Source organism: Pongo abelii, chromosome 16, assembly GCF_028885655.2.
Source record: "Pongo abelii isolate AG06213 chromosome 16, NHGRI_mPonAbe1-v2.0_pri, whole genome shotgun sequence".
NCBI classification, from domain to species: Eukaryota; Metazoa; Chordata; class Mammalia; order Primates; family Hominidae; genus Pongo; species Pongo abelii.
In genome coordinates, this window is record NC_072001.2 from 101180726 (window position 1) to 101205169 (window position 24444).

Here is a 24444-nt window from a genome sequence, read left to right on the forward strand (position 1 = left end):
TTTTGCCTAGGCTGGAGCTAATTGTTATCTTTGTAAATCTTGACTTACTGCCTTGACCAGGGCTCAGTACAATGTTAAACAACAGCACTGGTAGTATACCTTTGATTTATTCCCCTTGGATGAGAAGGCTTCTGTTATCTCATTGGTACATATGATATATGTTGTACCTCACTGATTAATAACCTTCACCCAGTTAAGAAAGTTCTATTCGATTCCTCTAAGGACTCCAAATTCAGAAAGCCCTATTCCTGACTACAAATCATACATCTGGCCAGATGTGGTGGCTCATGCCTGTCATCTCAGCACTTTGGGAGGCCAAGGCGGGCGGATCACAAGGTCAGGAGATCGAGACCATCCTGGGTAACACGGTGAAACCCCGTCTCTACTAAAAATACAAAAAAATTAGCCGGGCGTGGTGGCAGGTGCCTGTAGTCCCGGCTACTCAGGAGGCTGAGGCAGGAGAATGGCATGAACCCGGGAGGCGGAGCTTGCAGTGAGCTGAGATCGTGCCACTGCACTCCAGCCTGGGCGACAGAGGGAGACTCTGTCTCAAAAAAAAAAAAAAAAAAAAAAAGTCATACATCTACACTGGCCTCTCTGAAAATGGAAGAATAGAACAGTTTTCTCATAGTCTTCAATTAATTGCCTATTGAAGACCTACTCTTTCCCAGGGCCTCCTGAATCCTGGGATAGGAATTAATCAGAGGTTCTGCGGGAGGGCTTTTCTCTCACCTGTAGGGCTCATGTGTCCGCGGCTTTACTGCTTTGTGTTCCATCTTCCCTTTATGTCTTCTAGCTTCAGAGATTCCTCACTGTTCTCATCTGCAGGGAACATACCTCACAGCTTTTGGCTTGGCATGGCTGTGTGTTTATTTTTACTCCTACATTGCTTCTGTGACAAATGGTGGGATATGATTCAACAGTTTTATGTATTTTAAAAATGTAACAAAGTATTCTAGCGCTCTCTCTTCTCACAATGTATCTCAGAAATCTAATGACATAAGAGCTGCCTTGTTCTTTTTAATGACTGCATAGTATTCCCTTGTATAGCTGTCTCATAATTTATAATAAAACCAGTCTCCTACTGAGAGATCACCTTTAGGTTTCCTCCAATATTTTGCTATTACAATCAATCCTGCCACAAAGATTCCTGGGTAAACATTATTTTGCACATGTAGAAGTTTATTTGTGAGAAAATATCTGTAATGAAGATTCTAGGAAAAAGGTATATGCATTTTTAATTTTGAAAGACATTGCCAGACTGTCTTCCATGTAAGTCATACCACTTTAGAATGCCTATCGGGGGACATTTTTCATTCTCCCCTTTAGGTTGTCTTTATCTTATTGATTTGTAAAAGCTTATGTATTTTTGAAATTAGCTCTTTATTGGTCTTATGAATTACAGACATTTCCCCTGTATTTTTTAATGTTTTGATTATTTTTAGCTATGTGGAATTTTTCTACTTGTATGAAGTTGAATTTATCAGCATTTTCATTTGGGGTCCCTGCTTTTGTGTCATGCTCCAGAAGGTCTTTCATACCCCAAGCTGCTTTTAAAATTTCTTCTGTGGTTTACTTTAAAACCTTTATAATTTTACCCTTTAGCATTTAAATTTAATACATCTGGAATTCACTGTAATATAAAGCACAAAGCATGAATCCAACATTTTCTCATCCCCTGAGGGACAGCCCCAATACATTTATTTTGAATGCTTATAAGCCATTCGTACCAGCCCCTCCCTTAGCCAGGTTCTCTCCACTTACAGGAGTTCTTGAACAACCCCAACTCCTCTTTCTTAACACATGCAGCGCCTGCTAATTAGTCCAACATGTGAATGGTCTAAGGTATCACTCCTATGTCACCAGTGTCTTTCTCTCCAGAATGAATCCTATCAGCATAAAAAATGTGATCATATTGCCCACTAAAAACCAAACACATTTAAATGAACTCTGCCACCATCCACCCCCTCCCCACCCCAGGTTTCCTCTGAGTGTCCACGCACCTTTATAAGATGACTCCTTGAAAGAGTTGCCTGTTGTCTGCACTGGGCTGTCTGTGATTCCTCTGACTACACTGCCTCCTGGACCCAGCATCAAAACAGGGCTTGGCAAGGCCACCAATGACCTCCCTAGGCTAATGGTCTCCAGTGGCTGGGTCTCAGCGGTCTCCACGCTACTTGATCTATTGGAAGATTGGCAGCATAAATCTCTCCTGTAGAAATGCTTCTTGACCTGATTGTAGGTAATGGCTCTCCCTTAGCCCTCTTTCTCTTGCCTGCTCTTCCTTCTCAGTCCCCTCTCCCAGTTTCTCCTCATCTGCCTGTTAATTATCTATGCTCCAGGGCTGAGTCCTCAGACCCTCTCCCTCTTCTATCCCTTCTCTCTCCCTTGGTGAGCTCATTTGGCCTCCTGGTTTTAAACAGCATTTAAATGCCAAGGACCTTCAGGGTGATGTCTCCATCCCAGACCTCAGCACTCAGCACCAGACTCCTGTATAATTGTCTATTTGGCATCTCCACTGTGTGTCTAATTGAACATCTCAAATTAACACTTTCAAAAAAGAATCTCTATCTCCAGCTCCCAAACCTGCTCCTTCCTTGCCTCCACCTAAATAAATGCCAACTTCATCCTGGCAGCTGTTCCGGAAAAGCCCTTGGAGCCGTCCTTGGCATTTGTCTTTGTCTCACATCTCGTATTCAACCAATCACCAATCCTATTGTGTCTACCCTGAGAATGGATTCAGAAACTGACCACTGCTCACCATGCCTGTCCTAGGCCCCAGGCCCCAGGCCCCAGCCTCCAAATTGGTCTCCTGTTTCTGCCCTTCCCCACGGCCAGAATGTGGTCCTTTGCAGGCAGTTCCCAACCTGTCATGGCTCTGGGAATGGCTCCCTCCAGTGGGTCCCATGCAATTCACATGGCCTCTAAGGCTCTCGAGGACCTATCTCAGAGGTCTCTATTCTCACCTCCCACCATCCTCCCCCTGCTCCCTCTGCAGCCACCACACAGGACTTCTCCACACTCCTTGGATATATCAAACACCTCCCTGCAGCAGTGCCTTTGCACCTGCCTTTTCCTTATCCTGGAATGCTCTCCTCAGGTGGCCACATGACTCACACCCTCACTTCCCTTATACAAAATCCTGATCTCTGCTCAGCATCAGATTCGAGTGGCCTTCCCTCATCTCTCTAAAGCAGCAGCCTCCGCCCCAACACAGGCTATCCCCTCCCCGGCTCACTTCTCTCCATAGCACCTAGTCCCTTCTGTATCATGTGCCGGTCTGATTTCTCTAACTCCACACCCTAGATGTGAGCTTCTTGAGAGCTGAACTTCCACAGCTGAATTCCTAGTATCTCAAGCTTGCCTGGCTCAGAGGAGGCATTCATAAGCATGCACTGAATAAGGGAAGGAATTCTGTCCAAGGAGCATCTGGTATATATCCTGCCTTCTAAGGCACAGTGAGTAGACGTACAGTCAAAGGGACTCAACTTTCACAGTTCAGTTAAAGGAACTCTGTGCTAGAGCAAATAAAACTCCATTATATTCCCATATTTGGTATAACCAGGTGGAAGCCTTGGATAAGTCCATTTATTGAGTGTCTAAAATTCCTTACCAGAAGATAAAGTTCATCCTACAATCATACCCAGTTCACTGGAATTTGGGTAGAAAGTGTGGGAAAATACATATTATAAAAGCAGACTTTTCAACTCTCCCCTGACCCTAATCCTCCTTTTAGTCTCACTACCTTGTGAATGGTGCCTGGATGGGTACAGCGATCCAGACACCCTTCTCCACACGTCTCCAACATCCAAGAAGTCAGCAACAGAAGCTCCTTCATTTCTCTCGATTCTATTTCCTTCCCACCTTTCCGTGTACCTCTGTCTTAGAGCAGCCTCATTTGTGCGGATTGCTGAGAGAGCTCCCTAAATGGCCTCCTAACCTCCAGTGGTGCTTCCTTTCTGTCGATGCTTCACCCTGGAGTGCAAATATGTCCCAGTCCCTCCCTTGCTTGGAATCTATCAAATGTTCTTCCCTTCACGTCAGGTTCAATCTCCATGAATGATCACACAAGACTCTCCACATGGCTGAAGCTTCACTGTGATCGTGTACTGGACTCATTACCTACGTTTCTCAAAACCCATGGTGCAATTCCAGACCTCGGTGCGTCAGCCTGTGCCACTCTGTTTTCCCAAAGCAGCCCGGCTTGTCTCACCTCCCTCTAATGTCTGCCTTTGCTGTCCCCTAGCTCCTGTATTTCCTTCTCTCAAAGCCCTTTCCAGAAGGCTATAATGCTAGCTGAAGTGTCTACCTCCCCAAGCTAGACTCTGAAAGGAAATAGCTCTTTCTACTCCCAGCCCTGCAACCAACCATTATGGGCACTCGATAGGTGTAAAATGGGCCGGTGAAGGTGTGGAAGCACTTTGAAATGTTTATAAAACACTAAACAGGTATCACTAAGGTATTGTTACTGCAGTGTGGAAGACTGTGCAGAGGAAAGGTGCCTGGGAAAGACTGGTCCGTGTGCCTTTAGTGCCATGCCTCACGTGCTTCCAGCCAAAGTCACATTATCCATTTTGCACTTATCACCTCATTCATTTCACGACTGCCCCTTTGCCAAAATATCCCCAGGATGCTGTCTGCAAATCACAAAAGTGGTTATTCAGCTTATTTTGGGAAGCCAAACAGAAGCCCATTTCAATTTCACTGTTCAAATAAACATTCTACCTACTGGACTTTGATTCCAGCTGGAAATGGACGAGGTAGCTATGTATTCTCTCATGTTTGCAAGAGAGGAAGTTGCTGGCCTTGCCATTTACTCCTTTAGGTCAGCCAAGGACCAGGACAAATGTACATTACACACTGAGCATATATCTGGAAAAAGCAAATATCAGAAGAAAACGCTGTGACCTTAAGAGCAATCCAAAGCACAGAGCCCTGAAAAGCTCCTTGCAATTTGGGTTTTTTCCAACAGAGCAACACATTAAGTTGGACCATTAACCCAAATGAAAGGTTTCAGATTTATTTCATTGGCAGATGGAAATTAAGTTGCAGAAACATATCCAGCACAGGCTAGAGTATATTTAATTTCATTTATTTTTAATTACACAAGTAATACATGAATATATTGTCACTATAAAAATTCAAACAACACAGATGAAGTTAACGTCGCTCTTGACCAGTCACTACTCCACTCATTCCCCCTGCCCGAGAGTTACCGCTGCTATCAATTTGAAGTGTCATGAGACACACACAGTACACACACACATTCACACACCAAGATATGAAAAATAACTATTTAATCTTAGCTTTAGCTAAGGCCCCAAGATAATAAATGCTATATTCTAAAGTAAAATACAAGATCATTATGGAGGACACCAATGGAAGTGGCCAAAAATTGTTACGTGACTCTTAATTCCTGAACTATGTCAAGGACCTGAAAGGACTTTGAGAAGAACATTAAGTGGAGAGAGGTTTTGATGAAAGCTGTCAGCCATCCACCTCCATGGAGACAGTGAGAGATGATGCATTTTTGTTCTGCTCAAACCAAGAAAAGCTTCAATGGGACAATTTTGAGAACTTGATACATGTCCCTGACACGGTCATACTTGGCCATCTTTTTCTGTATAAGTTTTGCATTTTTGTTTCTCAATAATCCCTTTCTTATTCTCAAGGTTAGGGATATACTCTATTTTTCTGATGTTTTTATTGTTTAGGCATTTGATTTGCCTAGCTTTTTGTTTTCATGGTATGATAAGTGACCTTAGTGAAAGTGACCTAAATTTACTTTTTGCCAAAGGGATAACAAATTATCTCAACACCGTTTATTAAGTAAGTAGCCCTTCATTACACTCTGGCTTGAAGGCCACTTTTATCGGATACTAAAATTCCAAATATTCACTGGTCACTTTCTGAATCGTATTCCGCAGCATTGATCTACTTGTTTACTCCTTTAAAAGTGCATTTGTAACAATTCAATTGTGCTTCCTTTTCTAGAGGTTGAGAACAGCACAAAAATAATGTTCTACTTATCATTGTGTGTTTTTCAGATGATTCCAGGCAAAGTAAAACCTGGGTTGTGGTGACAGCAGCACCCGTGTCTGATGTCTGATGCAGACCCTTCCATGAAGGCAGGTCACAGACTTGCTCTCACCCTCAGCCCCTCTGCATATAATTCTCAGTTTCTCCAGAAAGCATTTTCCCTGTGCTTCAGAGGGACTATTTGTCTAACAAAGACATTTGCCATTTTCCACTCCTTCTTTAGCCTCCCTAGGAGATGCCCGGTGGTACATCTATGAGGCTAACACGGTGCATCCACACCTCCATCCCTGTCCCTGTCCTGCCACATGGCTGCCTCTTTTGAGGACTCCACCTCGGTCATTGAATATACTCTGGAGGGCATAGTGATCTAGCCTTCCCATTGTTTCTTACTTCTTTTTGCAGCACTGTCTTCCTTAGAATCAGGCATAAAATCATGGGACTCCAATGGAAGACTCGGGAGACCCTGGCCCATGGCCCTGCAGACAGCCCCTCATGGGCCCAGATAACCCTTCATCCATATGAACTGAGGACTGTAAGATATCCACAGCTTCAGTTCTCATAGCTGGGACCTCTGCTTTATGCCATAAAGTTTACCGAGAAACAAGCATTTGTTCACTCTTCTGGGCAGTGGGCACAGTGCTGCATCTTTATGAGGCTTTTGTGAGGACTAAAGAGACCCTATATGCTCAGTTCATTATAAGGGCTTAGCAGGTGCTATTAACCTTTCCTTCTCACTGAATCAGGCTGACACCCAGAGGAAGCACTGCCTCTCCTCTGAAGCTTCCCCTACTACAGTCTCTGGCTCATCGCAAGGATCTCTCTGGGTTGACTTATATTTGTTTCTGGTCTTATATTTTTCTCTATGGACAGACTTCTATTTTCAGAAGATATATATTTAAGTCACAATATTCTAGACTCTGGCTTAGTTAGACCAACAGTCTCTTGATTGTCTGTGGAAACTGAATCAGGAACACCCCAGAGAGCTGGCTCTGGATGTAATTCACAGCTTCATTTAATTATTATCATCAAAGTTAATGAAGGCCATAAACTGTTTCATAACATACCAATGGGCAGTATGATTGGAGGGAAAGCTGGACACCTCACCATAAAACTGGCACAGCAGAAAAGGCTCGACTAAACAAAACCTTCTTATGAAGAAAAAGACAATGAAACCATGTTCAGTTTAGTGAACCTTTCACACTTGGTAACATGAATGTTAAGTCAAAAGAACAAGGGAGCTATGAGCTTTTTTATCAAATTTTTATTTCAGGTCAAATAAGCAATTTTGTTCATTTGTTATTAAGTGTAAAGAGAGCTTTCGGTTAGCTATTTAGTTACAACTTTATCTCATTCAATAAATGTATTATCTGAACTGCTTTTAAAGTTTTACTCTTGGATTCCTGAAATACTATCTCAATGGATTTGCCGATTCTGGATGCTTCATATAAATGGAATCATTCATTATGCAACCCTTTGTGTCTGGCTTCTTTCATTTAGCAGGATGCTTTCCAGGTTCATCCATATCGTAACAAGTATCAGTATTTTATTCCACTTTAAAGTTCTGTAATAGTTACGATCTATTTGGTATACATATATGTATATATTAATTTTGCTTATCCATTTATTCATTTATGAACATTTGGATTGTTTCTACCTTTTGGAATTGTAAATCATGCTGGTACGAACATGGACGTACACATACCTGCTTGAGACTCTGCTTTCAATCCTTTTGGGTATATACATCAGGGTGGAATTACTGGATCATATGGTAACTCTATGTTTAACATTTTAGAAAGTGTTTTCCCCACGCTGGGTGGAAAAAGCACAAACACAAACTACTTTTCCTCTGCTCCCATACCACAACAATTACACAGAAGACTTCTGTGTCCAAATGTGTGTGTGGTTTTCTCCTACATACCAAGAAAGCAATCAGTTCTGCAGCAGACACTAGCTGGGTATCCTCTAATTCAATTCAATACTGATACTATCTACACAGAGTTAGCATAGCTCCCACAAGTTAAGGGCTCAGTCCTACAAAACTGCTTCCACCCCACTTCTGATGCCAATCACAAGCACAGGTTGTTTTGCCCATTCTTCTGAACTGCTGGCTATAAATCCAGAGTCACATGATCCCCAGCTTAAATTCGAGTAATTTGCTAGAGTGGCTCACAGAACTAAGGGAAACACTCATGTTCACCAGTTTACTTTTAATATAAATGATGTTACAAAGGATATAGATGAAGAGATATATAGGTCAAGGTATTGGGGAAGGGGCACAGAGCTTCCATGCCTTCCCTGAGCATGCCATCCTTCAAGAACCTCCACATGTTCAGCTATCTAGAAGCTCCCCAAAGCCAGTCATTTTGAGATTTTATGATTGAGGTAAACCATTGGACACTGGTGATCAACTTAGCCTTCAACCCCTTTCCCCTCCCAAGAGATTGAGAGATGGGGATGAAAATCCAACACTCTAATCATTTCTTGGTCTTTCTGGGGGCCAGCCCCCATGATATGGTTTGGCTGTGTCCCCACCCACCACCCAAATCTCATCTTGAATTGTAGCTCCCATAATCCCCACATGTCATGGGAGGGACCTGGTGGGAGGTCATTGAATCATGGGGACAGGTTTTTCCTGTGCTGCTCTCATGAGAGTGAATAAGTCTCATGAGATTTGATGGTTTTATAAAGGACAGTTCCCCTGCACATACTCTCTTGCCTGCTGCCATGTAAGATGTGCCTTTGCTCCTCCTTCACCTTCTGCCATGATTGGTAGGCCTCCCCAGCCATGTGCAGCTGTGAGTCCATTAAACCTCTTTTTCTGCATAAATTACCCAGTCTTAGGTATGTCTTCATTAGCAGCATGAGAATGGACTAATACACCCCATTTGAAGCTACCTAGGGGCTGTCTGCCACCAGTCATCTCATTAGCACACAAAAAGACATTATTTTGGAGATTTTAAGGATTTTAGAAGTTGTATGTCAGAAAACAGGTCAAAGACCAAGTATATATTTTACATTATCAAACCTACAATAAATGCCTAACAGGCAATTAATCATAAAACAAAAGTATGGAAAAACAAAAGTTTATAAGTCAATGTATGTCACACACACACAGGCTGCCATCTGCCTTTTTTTTTTTTTTTTTTTTTGGAGACAGAGTCTTGCTCTGCTGCCCAGGCTAGAGTGCAATGGCATGATCTCAGCTCACTGCAACCTCCACCTTCCAGAGAATCCAAGCGATTCTCCTGCCTCAGCCTCCCAAATAGCTGGGATTATAGGCACGTGCCACCATGTCTAGCTAATTTTTGTATTTTTGGTAGAGACGGGGTTTCACCATGTTGGCCAGGCTGGTCTTGAACTCCTGACCTCAGGTGATCCACTCACTTAGGCTTCCCAAAGTGCTGGGATTACAGGCATGAGCCACCGTGCCCAGCTTGTCATCTGCCATTCTAAATGCCCATGATGGTGACAAGTCCCCCTGGTGTTCTAAGACTAGCACACCCCAGCAAAAGGAACAATAGGGACGGTCTGTTCCACAAATCTTTCATTCCCTCCCAGGCACATGTGATGCCAAACTTGGGCTTTTCATGATAAGAGGCATGTACTGACTTTCCCTGCTGCCTCGAGTTTAGCCAAGAGTAAACTCCAACTCCCTTCATTGCTTCCTACTAACTAAGGGTTGAAATGTACAGCATGCTTGCATAGGAGACTGGCATGCTTCCCAGGGTCATTCTAAATGGTACCCTTCTAGATATGCAGACACCTAAAAAGAAATGACAGGGGTTTCTCAGGCCAAGGGTTCTAGGTTGGCATGTGACCTCACCCAGAAAGCGGAGCACCCTGTGCGGGCTGCATCCAGGTCACAGGGTCAAACAGAGTTCACTGTGAAGCAAGCTGGTGAGGAACATGTTGGGGAGTCCTGGAGAGTCTGCCGATGCCTCCACAATCAGGCCACTAACTTTGCTGACTCAGGGAACATTTTAAGTACAATAAACATCCTTCCACTTAATATATTTTGGGAGTTTCTTTCAGCAAATCTATTAGAGACGAAATGAAAATCACAGTCTTGAGAAAAGAGAATTAGTCATATACAAAATTTTGATCCTCATTCTTAAGCCGCTGGGCCACAGCTGGAGGAAAAGCATAAAGTGTCAGATAGAGAACCCCCGGCCTGGGCAAGCATGATCAACAAGAACTGGGTATGTCCAGTAGCCAGAAATCACTAATACATTCCTATCCCTCCCTTTTTCCTATTTCCTACATAGCTAACTTCCTGCTCCACAGGCATCTTAAGAAAAGTAGACCCTCTCTCAAAAACCATTGTGATTCCTCATTAAGAAAGACTAAAGGGAGTTGAGTCATCTTAGAATCTCATTACAATGTGATAAAGAATCTTACCTTAGTTCCCCTAATATATTTTTGTGAATTAGAAAGTAAATTTTGAAATGTGAGAGTTACTGTCCTTACTCTTTTTTTTTTTTTTTTTTTTTTTTTTAACATAAATGCAAGCTCTTGCATTCCTCAAAAAAGCAAGTACATAGGCAGGTGGTTTCTGGATCTCAGAATATATCAACAGAGAAAATAATTAGAGAGAAAAATAATTAGAATCAATGTTTGATGGACAGGTTATTTAAATTAAGTGCCCTTCCTCTGACTCCAGGCACTGTGTAGACTCACAGTGGAGAAGCTGGTCTTACAGCTGTTACAACATTGGCCAGCCCATTTCACAGGGCCTGGCCTAGTTTTTATAGGAAATGAAGCAGGTGAATGTCAGTGTTTAGGAGCCAAGACTCCATTGTTCTCTTCTGTTGGGAAAATCTCTGAGGCATTGTTTAACAATATGCAAAGTGGAATTTCTTTCTGACTGAGTCATTCTTTTGTTGAGTCCAGGAAATTAAAGAGAACAACATTATTCCTGTGCTAAAAATGCGTAGTACATAGTGATTACACGACACATCAGGAGGCTTTGAATTTGTTGATGTGAAGGTAACAGATGACCATATTAATGTGATGTAGTTACAAGTAAATACAACGCAGAGGGCTAAGGCTATTTGGGATATACAGGTAATCTTCGAGGACCCAGCCAGGAACCTTAGAGACCTCATAGATTCCCCTAGGAGAACAAATGACAGAATCTGACCAGCTTGCCTGAGATACCGTATAGGAGACATATCTCCATCTCTGGTCTTGTGACATGGTATCCAGACTCTTCTACTTTGCTACATTCACCTTTTTATAAGGAGATTTTTTCTTCTCAGATCTTGGAAAGTTGGGGGGAATAAGTGATGGATTCAACGCACTGTTGCCTGCTTTCTTCCCTTTCCCTTCCACATCCCTGTGGGACTGATTCTCTGATCTCCACTGCAGAACTCTTGTGTTTTTGATGTGATGATATACCCGTAAGAAGCAGTGTTGTGCTAACTTCGGCAGCACGTATTGGAATGGTAAGAGAAAATCAGCATGGCCCCTGTGCAAGGCTGACATGAAAATGTGTAAAGCATTCCATTTTTAAAAGTAAAATAAAAACATAAAAAACAGCAGTGTTGATTAGAGAAAAGAAGTACTAGTAACAGTAGCCAGGATACGAAATAACTGTACAAAAATCAGTAACACTCCTATACACCAACAACATCCAAGCGGAGAGCCAAACCAGGAACACAATCCCATTCACAATAGCCGTTAAAAGAATAGAATACCCAGAAATACAGCTAACCATGGAGGCGAAAGACCTCTACAACAAGAATTTCAAAACACTGCACAAAGAAACCACGGTTGACACAAACAAATGAAAAAGCATTCCATGCTCACAGAAAGGAAGAATTAATATTGCTAAAATCGCCATATTGCCCAAAGTAATTTACAGATTCAATGCTATTCCTATCAAACTACCAATGGCATTCTTCACGGAATTAAAAAAAACTATTTTATCACATGGAACCAAAAAAGAGCCAGAATAGCCAAGGCAATCCTAAGCAAAGAGAACACAGCTGGAAGCATCACATTACCCGACTTCAAACTAGACTATAAGGCTACAGTAACCAAATCATCATGCTACTGGTACCAAAACAGACACACAGACCAATGGAACAGAACGCAGAGCCCAGAAATCATGCTGCACACCTACAACCATCTGATCTTCGACAAACTTGACAAAAATAAGCAATGGGGAAGGGACCATCCATTCAATGAATGGTGCTGGGATAACTGTCTAGTCATATGCAGAAGATTGAAACTGGACCCCTTCCTTATACCATATACCCAAATCAACTCAAGATGGATTAAAGACTGAAACGTAATATCTAAAACTATGAAAACCATGGAAGATAACCTAGGCAATACCATTCTGGACATAGGACCTGGCAAAGATTTTGTGATAAAGATGCCAAAAGCAATTGCAAAAAAAAAAAAAAAAAAAATTAACAAATGGGACTTAATTGAACTAAAGAGCTTCTGCACAGCAAATAAACTGTCAACAGAGTAAACAGGCAACCTACAGAATGGGAGAAAATGTTTGCAAACTATGCATCTGACAAAGGTCTAATATATTTTCAGAATCTGTAAGGAGCTTAAACAAATTTACAAGTAAAAACAACAACTATGAAAAAGAGGGCAAAGGACATGAACAGACACTTCAGAAGAATACATACATATGGCCAAAAAGCATATGAAAAAATGCTCAGCATCACTAATCATCAGATAAATGTAATTCAAAACCACAAAGAGATACCGTCTGGTGCAAGCGAGAATGGCTATTATTAAAAAGTCAAAAAATAACAGATGTTGACTGGATTATGAAGAAATAGAAACTCTTATCCACTGCTGGTGGGAATGTAAATTAGTTCAGCCATTGTGAAAAGAAGTCTGGCCATTTCTCAAAGAACTTCAAACGAACTACCATTTGACCCAGCAATCCCATTATTAGGTATGTACCTAAAGGAATATTATTCTACCATAAAGACACATGCACATGAACGCTCACTGCAGTGCTACTCACAATAGCAAAGACATAGAATCAACCTAAATGTCCATCAATAGTCAACTAGATAAAGAAAATATGATGCACATACACCATGGAATACTATACAGCCATAAAAAAGAATGAGATCATGTTCTTTGCAGCAGCATGGATGGAGCTGGAGGCTGTTACCCTAAGCAAACTAACACAGGAACAGAAAACTAAATACTGCATGTTCTCACTTATAAGTGAGAGCTAAACGTTGAGTACATGTGGACACAAAGAAAAGAACAGACACTGGGGCATACTGGAGGGTGCAGCATGGGAGGAGAGTGAGGACCGAAAAGCTATCTATTGGGTATTACGCTTATTATCTGGGTAGTTAAATAATCTGTACACCAAACCCCTGCAACATGCAATTTACCTATATACATACCTGCACATGTATGCCTGGACCTAAAATAAAAGTTTTTTCTTAAGAAACAGGAGCATCTACCTATTGAGTACATACTATGTGCCAGGCTAAATGTTTCACAGACATTCTGCACCAGAAGGTAACTAGAAAGCTAAGTCCAATGCTGTCAATATAAGCATATAAAACTGCACCATTGAAAACCACCTCATGAACTACCAGCACACCACACTATGAAAATGTGCTCCAGTTGAAGCCTCTCTTTTATTAATTGTCCTCTATTTATCAGAGATGTTTTAGTGAACCTAGAAATTCATTTATACTAATGCCTTAAGTACTGAATGTAAAATGATTATTTTTGCAATTCTTGGAGGATATTCAGAGAGTCAGTTCCAATGCGTCTGGTAGTCTGAATCTGGCTAGTGATGCCAGTGAACATCTCTTGTATACACCGGATGGATCAGAGATTACTTAATTTAATCTTCAAAATACACTGGTTTTCAGATGAGGAATCAAAGCTTCAAACAGGCTAAGTAACTCACCGCTAATCACATCAGTAATAAATGATAGAGTCAATCCTTCCACTTACACTTAGGGGAGCAGTCCTGTCTTCAAGGCTGGCTGAGGAGCCCTTCTCTGAGTTTTAGCTAGCTCTCAGAGACCCTCTTTGCCAACCCCAAAGCCAAGAGGTTAAGCAAAGCTTGCATTTGGGGTCTTGTTGGAGCCTGACCACCAAAAAGCAGCTATTGGCTCTCCCTGACTAAAAGCTTCTCATTTTCTAAGACTACTTATTTGGGTTTCATTGCAAAGACCAGCTGGGGCTAAAACAGGCAAACTCATGCTCCACAAAAAAATACCATCAGATTATTTTAAAAACTCAAGAAATAAGAAGAGGAACCACATTTAATAGAGAACAATTAGCAATAACATTTGAGAAGGCCTTTGACCTGAATTTCCTAATATATCCAGACAGAACTTGACTCAGAATCATTTTCTTTGGAAAAGTATTTCAGGTTTTTTCCAGAAACATTTACTTAACTTTTCCTTTTTTTTTTTTTTTTTTTTTTTTTTGAGGTGGAGTCTCACTCTGTCACCCAGGCTGGAGTGCAGTGGTGGAATCTCACCTCACTGCAAGTTCCGCCTCCTGTGTTCAAGCCATTCTCCTGCCTCAGCCTCCCAAGTAGCTGGGACTACAGGCGCCCGCCACCACACCCTGCTAATTTTTTGTATTTTTAGTAGAGACGGGGTTTCACCGTGTTAGCCAGGATGGTCTCGATCTCCTGACCTCGTGGTCTACCTGCCTCAGCCTCCCAAAGTGCTGGGATTACAGGCCTGAGCCACCGTGCCCGGCCGGTTTTTTTTTTTAATGTACTCCAAAACACATAGTTTGAGTTAATTTTGAATGTCAAGATCAACCTTCCTTTGGATCTGTGGGAAAACTCCAGACAGCACAGGACAGTAGAATGTGCTTTCTTCTCAGGATCAAGGAAAGGCTTTTCTCATCAGCTACTACATGACACACATCACAGAAAAGACATCCAACCCACTGATTCACTAGGTCTCCTTAAGCGTCAGTAGATAGCTGCCTCATTTTTATTTTTGAAAATTATATTGTGAAATATTTCTGATGTATAAAAATATGGAGGAAATAATATTATAAATGCAGGGATACCTGTCTCCAAACTCAAGAAATAAAGCTGTACAAACACACTTGAGGTGCTATTTTTTTCCATCCCATCCCCCTAGGGAATGTCCAACATATCTATACATGTCTTTATGCTTTTAGCACATTTGTCTGTATACCTAAACAATATTGAGTATTATTTTTGTACAACTCAAACATGACATAAACAGTATATCAATGACATTGTTCACAGGTATTCTTCAAAAATTTTTTTCCCTCAACAATATGCACGCAAAAATTTTCTATGTTGATGTTCATTTATTTTCACTGTAGTATAGTATTGTAATACACAAATATACTTCAATTTACTTCATCATTCTCTTGTCAATATTCATTAATTTATGTGTTAGTCCATTTTCACACTGCTGTAAAGAACTGCCCTAGACTGGGTAATTTATAAAGGAAAGAGGTTTAATTGACTCACAGTTCAGCACTGCTGAGGAGGCCTCAGGAAACTTAAAATCATGGCAGAAGGTGAAGGGGAAGTAAGGCACCTTTTTCACAAGGCAGCAAGAAGGAGAATGAATGCAGGAGGAAATACCTAACAGTTATAAAACCGTCAGATCTCATGAAAACTCACTCACTATCAGGAGAACAGCACGGAGGAACTGCCCCCATGATTCAGTTACCTCCACCTGGTCTGTCCTCTGATCTGTGGGGATTATGGGGATTACGCAAAATTATAATTCAAGATGAGATTTGGGTGGGGACACAAAGCCTCACCATATTAATTTGTTTCTAATGTTTTGCTACTAGAAATAAAGATGATATATACATTATTGTATGTGTTTTCTTGGATGCATATGTGAGATTTTGTCTAGCATATATTCTCAGAAATGTAATTGCTGGGTCACAGGGCATGCTTATTTTCATCTTTGAGATACGGCTCCACTGCTTTACGAAGTGGTTGTACAAATTTTCCTTCCAACCTAAAAAGTTTGAGTTTCTGTTTTTCCATATCCTCACCAACACTTAGTATTTTCAGTCAATGTCTGCCAATCTGATTAGTATGAATCATTATCTCACTGTCTTTTCAATTTGCATTTTCTGATTATAATGAGGTTGAGGGGTTTTTTAATGTCTTTGTGAAACATTTGGGTATTTCCTTCTGCAAATGATGTGTTTATATCATTTCTGCATTTCTCTAGTGGGATTATTGGGTCCTCTTCTTATCCATTTTTAGCTATCCTTTATATACTGCATGTAACATATTGCAAGTCTCTTATCTATGTCTATAATTTTCTTTTCCTTTTTTCTCTACTATGTCTTGAAACACAGTCATATTTTAAAATATTAATCAAGTTGAATTTATCTTATGTTTGTTCTCTTTGTACCTTTTTTTAAAACATCTCCCCTACCCCAAGATCACAAAGATAATTTCCTATACATTTTTATAAAAGAATAAACATTTTTATTTTTAGATTTTAGATTCTTAATCCCCATAGCATTGATATTTGCATATACCATGAGATACAGATAATTTTTTATAATAGATAACCAGTTGTTCCAAAATCATTTGTTAAACAGACCATCCTTTCAACACTGATTTACAATACAACCCTCTCAGATATCAAGTTTCGTATAATTATGAGTAAATTTCTGGGTCATGTATTTATTTCATTGGTTTGTAGATCTGGCCTTGTATCCAAATCACAGTGGCCCAATTACCATAGTTTCAAAATTTTTTTAGATGCAGTCTTGTCTGTCACTCAGGCTGGAGTGCAGCAGTGCAATCACTTCCAGCCCAGGAGTTTGAGTGGTGCAGCCTCAAACGCCTGGGCTCAAGCAATCCTCCCACCTCAGCCTCCAAAGTAGCAAGGATTACAGATGTGAGTCATGCACTGGCTAATTTTTTAAAATTTTTTGTAGAAGTGAGGTCTCATTGTGTTTACCAGGCTTGCCTAGAACTTCTGGCCTCAAGCAATCCTCCCGCCTTGGCTTCCCAAAGTGCTGGGATTACAGGTGTGAGCCACCTCCCTAGGCTTCAGAATAATTCTTGATTTCTGGTAAAACATGTTTTTCTACATTAGTCTTCAAACTTGTCTTCAAAAAGTGCAATTATTAACACTTTTCCATGTTTTAAAACCACCTTGTCAATTTTTACATAATCTTTATATTTCAATTAGGGTCACATTAGACTTTTAGATTAATTTGGGAGGAGTAAAAATTTTTGTGATTTTGAGTGTATCTATAAACATAGTTTATCTCTTCCATTGATTTTTATCAAATAAATTTCAGTATTTATATTTTCTTCATAAATATAATTTCCAGCTCTTCTTAAATTTATTTCTAGAAACCTTATATATTTTGTTGCTATTATAAATGGTCTCTTTTTAATGGTAGATTTTTTGTTTGTTATTAATATGTATCACTGTGACTGCTTTTGTAAACATTAATCTCATTTCCATCAAAATTTCTAAACTCTCATTAATACTAATAATTTGGAGTGTGTCTTGAGTTTTTATGTAGGTAATAATGTCATTATAACAATACTATCATATTGTCATAATAATAATAACAGCTTTGTGGGTTTTTTCCCAAGCTCTTATATAACTTTTTTCTGATATGTGGCTATGATCTATAGAACAATTTTGCACAGTAAGAGTGATTCTAGGCACATTTTTCTGATGTCTAAAGGATTTTTGAGCAGGTGTTGAATTTTATCACATGATTTTTAAAGTTAAGATGATTTTATTTATATATATATTTCTTACAATTAATTAGTGTCACAAATTACACTAAGAAATTTTCTAATGTTCAACAATTCTTGTATAGCTGAGATGGATGCAGCGTGATCATGTGGATGGTAGTTCAATATCTTATCTTTATTGACTGTATATGTGACAACTGACTGGTTGCCTAACAGACAGACATCCCCCCACCCCTGAAAATTTTAATTAGTCCAAGTCAATTCTTGTATTTTTATTTTTTTAACAAATGAAGGGAAATCTATTTGGGAAGAAAGAGGGAAATGTTTCTGAGGGAGATTACATTGAGATTAAAAAAAGAGAGAGAGGGTCTCTCTTCTAGCCTTTGGACATTGTTATATATGGATGTGATGCCTGGAGCTGCTGCCACCTTCTTTGCTGTCATACACAACTCTTTTGCTACCTTTCCATAAAAGCAAACAGGTGAAGGATAACACAGAAGGAGGATAGAATGGACCTGGCTCCTTGAGAACTTTGCTGAGGTGCTGAATGAATCCATCCCTGGAACTTTTCCCACCTCTAAACTATTTTTTGTCAAATAATAAACATCTTATTATTTAAACCATTTTGAATAGTATCTTTACTAACCTGAGGCTAAAAGTGTTCTTATGAATATTCTGGTCTCTCTTGTTAACCTACAGTTTAGTTAATTCATTTATTCACATATATCGAACAAATATGAATGGAGGCTGACCACGTGCCAGACACTGCATCCAGGGCTGAAGACAGAGGTGGTTGGGCTCTCCCTTCCAGGAACTCACAGCTTGGGAAGGGAAACAGACTTTAAGCAAATAATCACAATTCTATATTATACAGTAAAGGAAAGAGATAGTTCCACGGTATTCTGGGAGTATGGGGGGCGGCCCTCTTATTTTATACTGGGAGAGCTAGAGGAAATATCCAAAACAAAGTTGGGCATTGAAGGATAATTATTGTCCTCCAATTGTTAAACATTTACAAACTGTCTTTATTTATTTAGTGTTAATATAAACAAATACTTGAGGCTGGGTAATTTATAAGGAAAACAGCATTATTCATCTTATGATTATGCTGGCTGGAAGGTTCAAATTTGGGCATCTAGTGAGAACATCAGACTGCGTCCACTCACAGTGGAAGGTAAAAGGGAACCGTCTGTGCAGAGATCACATGGCACGTGACGAAACAAGAGAAAGAAAGGGGAGATGGCAGGGCGGGGAGGTGCCAGGCTCCTTTCAACAACCAGCTCTTGTGGGAACTAACAGAATGAGAACTCACCACCGTGGAAATGGCACCAAGCTGTCCATGAGGGATCCACCCCCAAGAGCTAAATACCTCTCATTAGGCCTCACCTCCAACACTGATGATCAAATTTCAACCTAAGATTTGGAGGAGACAAACTTCCAAACCATGGCACCAACATACTACTGCATGGACTGGTATAAGGCACAAAGCTTCCAGAAAGGCCTGACTCCTCACTCACCACTCTGCTACATTTCTCTTCCAGAGAGGTGGGCGTTTTCATGCAGAGCACATATAACTTAAGGATTAGACACTGACCATCTCTCCACAGGCTGGGTAGCTTACGTGAGCATCTGCAACAACGATTTGTGGATACCACGGAAAATTCAGAAGTAGCAGGTTACAGAGCTCACTTCTGATACTGGCTCCTACTTGACACCTGGAGATGGGGCTACAATGATTAAAAATCAAGGGAGCACTCCTGTGCCAATGTCAGGAACACAGCAAATCTTCCTCTCTGCCTTCCTACCCGAGGCTTCTTTCCCAGAACTCACCAGTGGTTCTGGGCTGCTCTGGCTCAGGCACATTTAGTCATCCTTTGGGATTGCTATGGGAGCTTCTTGGGCATCTTTTTATGTCATGGAGTGAGGGGTTAATAGACCCCCTGGGACTCTACAATCACGTTCCTTTATCTCTTCTTCTCAATTTCTTCATTTAAAAAAATTTCAGTATCTACTTCTAGGACTTTCAATCCCCCTCCCGCTGTTAAAGGTCTTGACCTCCTACATGATGTGAGTTTTTGAACTTATCCAGATCTGCTGTCAATTCGGTTCCTGAGAACTGTGCTATGTTTTCCCCTGGGGCTCTCTCCAGTCTCACTTCTTAACTCTCCTCAAGCTCCCTTTACCACCAACCCTAATAGAAAAGAAGGGATGGGACAGGCCATCCTCTGGGGATCACCAGAATAAGAAACTTCAATCCACAAACGATCAAAGACAATTCACTCTGCAAACGTCTGGACAGACATGAGAAGGAACAAGAATAAAACTACCACTCATCCATTAGCATGCATTTTTTTATGATTAAGATGTTTATCATAGCAATAAAACTAAAACAAAATGAAAAACGAACCAACCAAGTGTTCAGTAAAAAGGGATGGGTTAAGTAAATCCCGATACATAATTACATTGTAATGCCATGTACCACTCAAAGCTATGATATGGAAGAATATTTAATGGCATAGAACAATGTTCATGATGTATTGCTAAACAGAAAAAAAAAGTTTACAATATGAATCCTACACACACATGCAGGCACATGTGCAAACATGCACGCACACGCACAAGTATGCACACGTGCAGACAGGCATACATAAGTAGCTAGCTATGTAGTTATAATATACATAAAGAAAACAAAAGACTGGTAAGAGCCACACATCAAAATGTCAAGTGTTTATCATTACATATGATTTTTGCTAATTTTACTTGATTTTTAATGATCAGATCATATACCATTTTTTTTTTTTTTTACCTTCAAGTTATGAACTATTGTGACATATACCAGTTTTGTTTTGTTTTGTTTTTTCCCAAGACAGAGTCTCGCTCTGCCACCCAGACTGGAGTGCAGTGGCCCGATCTCGGCTCACTATAACCTCTGCCTCTCAGGTTCAAGCAGTTCTCCTGCCTCGCCCTCTGGAGTAGCTGGGACTACAAGTGCAGGCCACCACGCCTGGCAAATTTTTTATTTTTTGTAGTCAGGGTTTTGCCATTTTGCCCAGGCTAGTCTCAAACTGTTGAGTTTAGGTGATCTGCCCACTTCAGCCTCCCAAAGTGCTGGGATTATAGGCATAAGCCACCGCGCCAGGTGCCTGACATATACCACTTTTTAAAGGTGATTTTTTTAAAAAATGAAACTTCAGAGCGGCTCATCCCCCTACTTCCTTGCCTCTCTGAAAAATCTCTTGTGTTTTGAATCTCTGAGCTAAATGATCTTGTCTGCCCCTGAGCTATTGCTAAAGGACTGACCTCATTATCAATCACAGAAATCAAGGCACAAACTGCCAGCAGACTGTGCTTTGAGCTCAGACCTTCTGCTTGGTTCCCTCTGTGTGAACACAAACTACATAACCTCATGTTGGGTCAGGAGAAGCCCACTTTCTTTACTCTGTCATTCTAGACAGCACTAAGCTGCTTTCTATGCATGATTTCCAGTTACTTGCAAGACGGTGCAAAGCTGACTGCTTGGGCAGGCCTAGGTCAGGTGAGGAGAGAGAACCTTTAGTCCAAACCACATTGTTTGCCTCCGATTCACATGCAGCAGAGCCTGCTGATCATGCAGAAATGAGTAGTTCCATGACAAGAATTTTCTAGTTAAAACCTAATCTATCTTTAATTCTAAATTTAATTTCAAATTTTAAAAAATTCAAGAGAAATATTTTAAGTTATTTCACACTTTCTTGCCTTGGTAAGCAAATTAAATCTAGTGCATTTATTTTGATGAATACTAATTATAATTAATTCTTCTCTACTCTAAGCGATGCTAATGTAGTGTACAATCTTATACCATGCAGGCCAAAACATCTTGCCTTTCATGTCTTTTCTGCATTCATCTCCTCCTTCACTGTTAAGAAGACATTTCATGTTCTGTTTCAGTCAGATGGAGCTGCTATGACAAGATACCATAGGCCAGGCAGATTAAACAACAGAAACTTTTTTCTAGAAATTCGGGGGGTATAGGAGGTCCAAGGTCAATGTATGGACAAATCTTGTGTCTTCTGAGTGATCGCTGGTGGAGACAGTGAGCTTTACTCTTTCTCTTCTTATAAAGACACTGATTGCATTATGGCGGCTCCAGCCTCACAAACTCATCCAAGCCTAATCACCTTCTAAAGGACCCACCTCCTTTGCGGGGTAGGGCTTCATCATATGCACTTTGGGGGCTGCAAGCATACAGCCCATAACACTACCTAGAGGGAAGGCGTTAATTTCTTACCTCCTTTATAATTCTCCACTTTTGATTTTATCTTAATTGTGACAACAGAGAAACAACTCCTTAATATTGTTTTAATGTATAAGTAAATAAGTTCTGAATAAATCTTTAAGGTTTTGCTTGTTAATGTTTTCACCTATGGGTTTTTGTCTATACGTTCAATCTGGTTTGGTCAGAATTTTTTTTTTATTATTATTTACTGGCTTTTGTTCATTCTTTAGCTAAAGTAGAGGATAAATGATCTTCAAACACAAGGTGTCCACCTGTCTTTTAAATATGGACTTTACTGTTGTTTTGCTTTTATTTTTCATCTTTCCTTAAATAAAATAAACGTTCTTCAATGGGAAAATCTGCGTCCCATATTTGGTCCTCTACTATTCTGAACACAGAGCAGATGCTTGATAAACACTGTGTAACTGGCAATTCATAGACCTCAAAGACTCTTAATAACTGTGTAGGCCAGACGTGACACCGTGAAATAATAAATCAAAGGCACAAGTGTGCATAACAATATGATGAAAAATTAAATTTCTATGAGAAAATATAATTCCTAAAACAGTGTTTTTTAAATCTGTTTATCTGGGGACTCCCTACCAAAGAACTGTAAAAACTGCATACTGAGTGGAACATTTATAAATGTACTTCTAAAATGTGCCATGGTTAAGTTTATAAAGTTACAGAGAATATGCTTTTTTGGTACATTGTAACTATTGACTTTTAAAAATAAAGCTGATCCTTCATTTTAAATATATCTAACAGAATCTAGAAACCATGGTGATTAATGCTTCCATCATCATTTTAAAAATCTACAAACAAGTTCCTCTTTTAATAGACAGAAATTTCATTTTTTCTTCTTGAACTCTTATTTGTATTCCACTCACTTGGCATAATTTTATTTCTCTAGGTTGACTTATTACAGTTATTGATAGTATACAATATATATTCTTCATAAAATTTTATTGAAATGCATATTTAATGATAAAGGTTTTAAATTTGTTTTACATATTGCTAAAATGGGATAGAATTAGCTTTCAGGGACAGGGCTCAGTGGTTCATGCCTGTAATCCCAGCGCTTTAGCAGGCAGATCACTTGAGGCCAGGAGTTTGAGACCAGCCTGGCCAACTTGGTGAAACCTGTTTCTACTAAAAACACAAAAAGTAGCCAGGTGTGGTGGCATACACCTGTAATCCCAGCTGCTTGGGAGGCTGAGATAGGAGAATCACTTGAGCCCAGGAGGCAGAGGTTGCAGTGAGCCAGGATCATGACACTGCATTCCAGCCTGGGTGACAGAGTAAGACTCCATTAAAAAAAAAAAAAAAAAAAAAAAAAAGAATTAGCTATCAGTACTATTTTTTACTTTGATAGATCTACCTACTGAGTAAATGTTCTTTATATATGTAAGTAAATAGGAATGAAATGAGTACTAGCATAGCAGTGTCACTTTTTTTTTTTTTTTTTTTTGAGATGGAGTCTTGCTCTGTCGCCAGGCTGGAGTGCAGTGGTGCAATCTTGGCTTCAAACCATATGCCAAAATTCACAAAGTAATCCATTTTCAAAAAATGTTTTAATGATCTACCAGCTCTCAACTCAATGAGATCCTTCTTCATTGTTGAGATCAGGGAACTAGACTCAAACTACTTGCAAAAGGATGTGTTACCCAGACATTTGCTTGTCAACACCGATAGTTTACAGTTGTCCTTGCTTGGCGCCCCTGAGGGTTTGCCATACTGGATCTGTGCAGCATGGTAAGATTCTACATGGATGACGGGTGGACGATCTCCTGTAATGTGGGAGAAGGGTGATTTTGAAAGGGGAGTTAGGAGAGGAGCAACAGAAAACACATTCACAGGCAGGTCACCTTGTGAATGGTGCAAGGTTAATTTTTTTTTTTTTTTTTTTTTAAGAGAGAGATAGGGTCTTGCTTTGTCACCCAGGCTGGAGTGCAGTGGTGCAATCATACCTTACTGTAACCTTGAATTCCCAGGTTCAAGAGATCCTCCTGCTTCAGGCTTCCCAGGAGCTGGGACTACAGGTGCATGCCACCGCCTCTGGCTATTTTTTTTTTTTTTTTTTGGTAGACATGAGATCTTGTTATGTTGCCATGATAGGCTAGTCTCAAACGCCTAGCCTCAAGCGATCCTCCTGCCTCAGCTTCCTAAAGTGCTGGGATTATAGGCGGGTACCACTGCTCCTGACTAGTTGATGTGTTTGTTGTTGTTGTTGTTGTTTTTAATCAATACCTACTCCCTTTGAAAGTTCAGGTGTAGTCCCAGGAGGAAGATCAATGAAGTAGAAACCTTGGAGAAAGCTTCAGGAAGAAATCTTGAGTTGAGCCTAGTGACAGATGAGATTTAGACAAGCAGAGAAGAGTTGGGAGGATTATCCACCTGAGAGGCACAGAAGGAGCAAAGGCCTTGACTGTAGTGTCCTAATGGAAGG

At 40.3% G+C, this 24444-nt stretch overlaps 1 pseudogene; it reads left to right on the forward strand.

Annotated features, from left to right (window-relative positions):
- The first annotated feature begins 11455 nt into the window (after positions 1-11455).
- On the forward strand, positions 11456-11551 carry LOC112129149 (U6 spliceosomal RNA; annotated as a pseudogene).
- The last annotated feature ends 12893 nt before the right edge of the window (positions 11552-24444 follow it).